We start from the raw sequence: 8,049 nt of genomic DNA on the forward strand, positions 1-8,049 counted from the left end.
AAGCAATGCCTTGTCTGGTGATGAAGGATAAATACACAATCTGGCAACCCGCCGTGCCGTTAAACCAATGCCTTGTCTAGTGATGAAGGATAAATACACAATCTGGCAACCCGCCGTGCCGTTAAACCAATGCCTTGTCTGGTGATGAAGGATAAATACACAATGGCAGCCCCTCAGCACGGCCCATATGGACCAAATTCCTCCTTTTGAAACTCCATTGAAAGAATATGTTCATGTTGTGGGCCGAAAAAAGGGGAAAAATAGATTAAAGTGATTTTAAAAGAAAACATTTGTATTAATCATTGTCACACATGGCAGCGGTAGAGAAGAGGACAAAGTGGAGAGGTTTTGAGACACAGTCAGAGACTCCAGATGTTAGGTTCAGATGTTCTGATTTATGAGCTATAGAGCCATGCACAGTGTGATGCTATTACCCAGATAATGGTGCCACCTAGTGACCATGGCAATGTACAAATCCTGAAATGCTCTGATTAGGGTCCATGCCGTGTTAAGTGGGCAGCACACAGAACACTAGATCTCGAATCACTACTCCCCAGGGGCTGATAGTGATGTAGGATTTTAGAAATGTGACCCACACATTTTTAGTAGGGAGGTGGAAGGGAGGGTTGAGGTATTTCCCCATCCTTCCATAGAGTTTTGACAGACTGATGTAGCGTGTATAATGGCAGGGGAGCCTGCCTTTGACAGTGAGAGGGGATAAGGGAGATGGTGCCTACAGTGTGTGTGCTTGCGTGCTTGTGTGTGTGTGTGTGTTTTCTATGTGTTAGTCAGGGAATGGGATACATCAGTGTATCCAACAGCCAATTACACAGTATGAGGAGGGCAGTCCAACCCATAACAGTCTGCTTTAACAGCCTGCATGAGCTCAGCCTGAAATGAAATAAGCACACTACCACTACTTGGAATCATGTCACCAAGAATAGATAAAAATACTTCTCAAAACAGAGAAAATAAATAATGCTCTGTGTGTTCTGATGAAAAGCTGTTTTGCACATTTACGTATGCCATGCATTCATTTGATTGGGTTAATATATGCTTCTGTCACTGTTTTTGCACTCAAAAGTGAGTCTCACAGCAAAGACTGTCACTCTATTTCTTGCCAAGCACTTGCCCGCTTTGATGTGTTTTTTTGGTGACTGCTTCTCCTCCAAAACCCCATAATGCTCAGTAACCAAAGCGGCCACAGTTATGACAGCTCTTGGAATTCTGGCATTCTGCTCCAAGTTCCCACAAAATGAATTTGTTGGGCCTAGCACCGCTGACACAGTCGATAAGCGATGGGAGATAGTTGTCAGGGAGGGAGTGATGAGGCTTAGGCATGAGGTGGTTCTCTCCTACTCTCCCCTACAGCTCTTATCTAGTATTGTTATGTAGGGGTGCTGGGTTCTCGTGAGAGTTCTGGTATGGTTATGTAGGAGTGCTGGGTTCTCATGGGACTTCTGGTATGCTCTGTTTCAACACAACCCCCTGCAAGGGCCTTTAACTCAATTTGGCCCGGTGTAATCCAACCACAGGTGCTGGCTTCCCAAGGGGAAATGCTCATCCAGCGTGTGTTTGTGTGTGTGTGTGTGTGTGTGTGTGTGTCATTTAATAAGGTTTCTTCTCCATTTATGTTTCTCAGTTCAGTTAGAAAAGCAATGGTAGATACAGTTATCACAATAGATCCATAATAGTTATAATGGCAATATGATACTAATGAGGTAAATAACGTATTGTTTCAGCCGATTTCTATGTCGATCCATCTGAAATTAAATATCTGAGCATTTATATATTCATACTGAACAAAAGTATAAATGCAACATGCAACAATTTCAAAGATTTTACTGAGTTACAGTTCATAAGGAAATCAGTCAATTGAAATAAATAAATCTATGGATTTCACAACACTGGGAATACAGATATGCATCTGTTGGTCACAGATACCTTATAAAAAGAAAACCAGTCAGTATCTGGTGTGACCACCATTTGCCTCATGCAGCGCAACACATCTTTTTTGCATAGAGTTGATCAGGCTGTTGATTGTGGCCTGTAGAATGCTGTCCCACTCCTCTTCAATGGCTGTGCGAAGTTGCTGGATATTGGCGGGAACTGGAACACGCTGTCATACACGTCGATCCAGAGCATCCCAAATATGCTCAATGGGTGACATGTCTGGTGAGTATGCAAGCCATGAAAGAATTGGGACATTTTCAGCTTCCAGGAATTGTGTACAGATCCTTGCAACATGGGGCCGTGCATTATCATGCTGAAACATGAGGTGACTGTGGAGGATGAATGGCATGACAATGGGCCTTCGGATCTCGTCACGGTATCTCTGTGCATTCAAATTGCCATAGATAAAATGCAATTGTGTTTGTTGTCCGAAGCTTAAGCCTGCCCATACCATAACCCCACTGCCACTCTGTTCACAATGTTGACATCAGCATACTGCTCGCCCACACAACAACATATAGGTGGTCTGTGGTTGTGAGGCCGGTTGGACGTACAGCCAAATTCTCTAAAACAACGTCGGAGGTGGCTTATGGTAGAGAAATGAACATGAAATTCTCTGGCAACAGCTCTGGTGTTCTCTGGCATCTTTTATTTCAGCTCATGAAACATGGGACCAACAATTTACATGTTGTGTTTATATTTTTGTTCAGTGTAGTTATTTATTTGGATCATGTGGTTTAACTACTTGGGTACCCCCAACCAAGAATTCAGGCAACCCTCAATTTGTGTCATATCTAGAACAGATTCCATTGTGGTAACGGTTATAATTTGCGGATACTGGATGCCTGCTGGGTCTGTTTTTGTTACACCTCAGCATTTGATTGGTCCATTAAACATGGGATCACAGGTGTTTTAGAGGTACTGATTGACTTCTACAAGGCTGGAGAGGAGACCATGAACAGCTCAGATGTGGTTGCTTTAGATGTGGTTGCTTACAGGTGAATCATTTCTTCCATTAGGTAAAGACAATCTGTAACAAAACTGATCCTCCTGAAGAGCTATGTCAGCTCACACTAGCCCTGGCAGGGAGTCAAATGAGAGCGGAGCATGCTGCAGTTAAATCACATCTGAACTCATCACTGTCACTGTAATGTAGGCCGTGACAAACAGCATTTTCCATCTTGTATCCAGCGTTCGGTTTTTCGAGTCATCGTCATTTATTTGATGACACATGGGATTGATGCAGGCAATATAAACAGAAAAAATAACATTTAAAACAGGGCTCGTTCTAATTTAAATGCGTTCCAGATGAGTCAGAGTTCTCAATCACATTGTGCGTGTCAAGGCGTGTGTTGGTGGGGGGTCAGGGGGTGTGTTGGGGGGTCAAGGCGTGTGTTGAGGGGTCAGGGCATGTGTTGGGGGTCAGGGTGTGTGTTGGGGGTCATGGGGTGTGTTGTGGAGGTCTGGGGGGTCAGGGGGTCAGTTGGGGAGTCAGGGGGTGTATTGGGGGGGTCAGAGGGTGTATTGGGGGCGGGGTCAGGGAGTGTGTTGGGGGGGTCAGGGGGTGAGTGCCGGTGGCTATATCCCTCAGGGAGTCTTTAGTTGCACTCTCTGGTAAGGGTCTGTTGACTCTGTCAAATAGCTGTTGTCATGGCCCACTGATTAAACGGTAGAAGAAAAGGAGGAAGGAGAAGGAGGGGGTCAGGAGGACCCAGAGGCCCCTGATCACTTTGGCATGAGGCCGACCAAGACCCACAACCACTGAGCCCGCCAGGGACGTTTTTAGCTACCGGAGAAAAAAAATCTGTGTTCTTACTGGACAAGTTTGGTAGTATACCTCCACGTTTCTCTCTACACCAAAACGTTTTCTCTCTACTGAACACCACCCAGCAGTTACTGCCAGAGGAGCAACAGCCTTATCACGCGCCCACACTGCCCCTTACTGCCCAGTCCCCACAATAGACTCAGTGTATTAGCTATGTGGTTACAGCAATCTGTTTTTAATAGACTCTCTCACCTTGGACATTGTGCAAAGATATCTGCCATTTAGCCAGTTCATCACAGGCTAGGATTTGTCTCGCCTTGTTGCTTGGCATCTTTATGGAGGCGGTTATCACACAACTGATTTTTCTATTGGTTGTCGTCCAAGGAGAAACTCTTGCATGATTTTCTTGGAAAACGTAAGAAGATAACTGTGAGTATTGAGTAAACAACTGGCTCCATGAGGTGTGCTGACTGGTGGAAAACACCTTGAGAATAAACACTGTGCTTTCCTGCGCTGAGGTTTGTGACCAATGGTTACTGACCCAGAAACAGAAGGTGGGACTGAAACAGTCAAACACTTGACTGTAAATGAACTCCACACTGTTTAGGTCCTTGGCAGATTTCCATCCTATCATTTTCTCTGTTTATTTAAGAATTAATCATTAAAGGGGTAATCTACAGAAACAATAACAAGGCATAATCCCCGCCTCTGTTTTGGTAATACATTTAGCTGAGGGATTGGGCTGTAGAAATGTAACCACTCTCAAATTCATAGACAGAGCTATGGATACAAGGACTGACTGTCCATGATATCAAAATTACAGTTTTAACTTTGTTTTGAGGGTATGTAGTGTTTGTTTACATTTACTTTGTTTACAAATGTTGGAGTAACTAAGCTCGAGGCATTTATAAGTTATATTCTTCAAGAATCAATGGGTACATATCCTTAATTTATAAGTCCAAAAATGGATGTGGCAACTGCAGATTGCCCCTTTAAGTGACTCTAGGATCTGTGGTCAGCAGGCTCTGTTTTCTCTGTAGCCATCTTTGTGTGGTTTTAATGTGCATCGTGCTGTTGTGTCAACACATACAGGAAACCCAGTGTTAGGCCTCGATGTACTGGGAATTAAAGTGTTTATTTCTCACAGAGTAAACCGTGAAATTAGGTGCATGTGCATCAGTGTGCACATACAGTACCTGTGTGTGTGTGCTTGCTTGCGTGCGTGTGTGCGTGTGTGCGTTCGCGCATTCGTCTGTGTGTGTGTTCCCCTCAGACGTGCTCCAACCCACCCCTGAGCTGCCAGTCACCAGAGGCAGCAGGCCCATCGTGTGTGTGTGTGTTCAGTGTGAAACTAGCTGTGAAGAAGCATGTGGCCCTCAGGCAGCCAGCCTGAACCTGTGAGCCGTTTAGTCAAACTGCTTATCCTTCCATTTCAACACGCCATCTGATTTGTATTTCAGGGGAATGTCCACCTACAGTATGATGGACCTTAGGGGGTATGACAGTCTCCACTTTATGACCTCATCAGTAAGAGACACATGTCACATACCCTCCCTAGATCATCCCTTAGTCGTCACCGTGGTGCCTTATGGGAGGTATCTATCTGACAAACATTGTTTGACCTAACACGCCCCAGGTTTTATTCCACAATGGGGAAAGTATGTTTACTTGGATCAGAAAGTAGAAACTAAAAAGCTGTTGGCTTGGTGAATCCCTCTCTCCCCTCCTTTCTTGGTAATGATGTTTTTCAGCGAACAGATGCGTTGACTGAGTCACATAACGACTCTGCAGATGCTTTGGGTTGAGGAGTTGAAATATTAGTGTCCCGGAGAATACACCACACACAGTAGGAGGGATATAATAATAATAATAATAATAATAATAATAATAATAATAATAATAATAATAATAATAATAATAATTATTATTATTATTATTATTATTATTATTATTATTATTTATTTTTTATTGTTTTAATGTGGTGATAAATGTGTCCACATGAGGATTCATGTAGAGAGAGAGACAGAGATAGAGAGAAAAGACAGAGAAAGAGATTATATATATATATATATATATATATATATATATATATATATATATATATATATATATATACAGTGCCTTCGGAAAGTATTCAGACACCTTGACTTTTTCCAAATTCTGTTACGTTACATCCTTATTCTAAAATGGAGGAAATAAAACAAAATCCTCAGCAATCTACACACAATACCCCATAATGACAAAGCAAAAACAGGTTTTTAGAAATTTTAGCAAATGTATTAAAAATTAAAAACAGAAATACCTTATTTACATAAGTACTCAGACCCTTTGCTATGAGACTCGAAATTGAGCTCAGGTGTATCCTGTTTCCATTGATCATCCTTGAGATGTTTCTTCAACTTGATTGGAGTCCACCTAGGGTAAATTCAATTGAATGGACATGATTTGGAAAGGCACACAACTGTCTATAAAAGGTCCCACAGTTGACAGTGCATGTCACAGCAAAAAGCAAGCCATGAGGTCGAAGGAATTGTCCGTAGAGCTCAGAGACAGGATTGTGTCAAGGCAAAGATCTGGGGAAGGGTACCAAAATATTTCTGCAGCATTGAAGGTCCCCAAGAACACAATGCCCACCATCATTCTTAAATGGAAGAAGTTTGGAACCACCAAGACTCTTCCTAGAAGCTACTCCTCAGTAAAAGGCACATGACAGCCCGCTTGGAGTTTGCCAAAAGGCACCTAAAGGACTCAGACCATGAGAAACAAGATTCTCTGGTCGATGAAACCAAGATTGAACTCTTTGGCCTGAATGCCAAGCGTCACGTCTGGAGGAAACCTACCACCATCCCTACGGTGAAGCATGGTGGTAGCAGCATAATCATGCTGTGGGGATGTTTTTCAGAGGCAGGGACTGGGAGACTAGTCAGGATCGAGGGAAAGATGAACGGAGCAAAGTACAGAGAGATCCTTGATGAAAACCTGCTCCAGAGCGCTCAGGACCTCAGACTGGGGCGACGGTTCACCTTCCAACAGGACAACGACCCTAAGCACACAGCCAAGACAACTCAGGAGTGGCTTCAGGACAAGTCTCTGAATGTCCTTGAGTGGCCCAGCCAGAGCCCGGACTTGAACCCGATCAAGACATCTCTGGAGATAATTGAAAATAGCTGTGCAGCAACGATCTCCATCCAACCTGACAGAGCTTGAGAGGATCTGCAGAGAAGATGGGAGAAACTCCCCAAATACAGGTGTGCCAAGCTTGTAGCATCATTCCCAAGAAGACTCAAGGCTGTAGTCGCTGCCAAAGGTGCTTCAACAAAGTACTGAGTAAAGGGTCTGAATATAATGTAAATATGTAAATGTAATATTTCTTTTTTTAAATGTATTATTACATGGCAAAAAATGTATAAAAACCTGTTTTTGCTTTGTCATTATGAGGTATTGTGTGTAGATTGATGAGAGAAAAAAAACAGAATTTAATCAATTTTAGAATAAAGCAGTAACGTCACAAAATGTGGAAAAAGTCAAGGGGTCAGAATACTTTCCAAAGGCACTCTATATCTTGGCATCACTGACAGACTTTACAGTTATGATCACATTTGCTCCTATCTCCTATCTGTTAAATAGACCTATGATTGATGTGTAATCAACTAAAGTCTGCATATAGGCCTTTGCTTTTACTGTTCCTGATCCCGCTTATGTACAGTGGGGAGAACAAGTATTTGATACACTGCCGATTTTGCAGGTTTTCCTACTTACAAAGCATGTAGAGGTCTGTAATTTTTTATCATAGGTACACTTCAACTGTGAGAGACGGAATCTAAAACAAAAATCCAGAAAATCACATTGTATGATTTTTAAGTAATTAATTTGCATTGTATTGCATGACAGAAGTATTTGATCACCTACCAACCAGTAAGAATTCCGGCTCTCACAGACCTGTCAGTTTTTCTTTAAGAAGCCCTCCTGTTCTCCACTCATTACCTGTATTAACTGCACCTGTTTGAACTCGTTACCTATATAAAAGACACCTGTCCACACACAATCAAACAGACTCCAACCTCTCCACAATGGCCAAGTCCAGAGAGCTGTGTAAGGACATCAGGGATAAAATTGTAGACCTGCACAAGGCTGGAATGGGCTACAGGACAATAGGCAAGCAGCTTGGTGAGAAGGCAACAACTGTTGGCGCAATTATTAGAAAATGGAAGAAGTTCAAGATGACGGTCAATCACCCTCGGTCTGGGGCTCCATGCAAGATCTCACCTCGTGGGGCATCAATGATCATGAGGAAGGTGAGGGATCAGCCCAGAACTACACGGCAGGACCTG

This window comes from Coregonus clupeaformis, chromosome 28 (genome assembly GCF_020615455.1).
Source record: "Coregonus clupeaformis isolate EN_2021a chromosome 28, ASM2061545v1, whole genome shotgun sequence".
In the NCBI taxonomy this organism is placed as follows: Eukaryota; Metazoa; Chordata; class Actinopteri; order Salmoniformes; family Salmonidae; genus Coregonus; species Coregonus clupeaformis.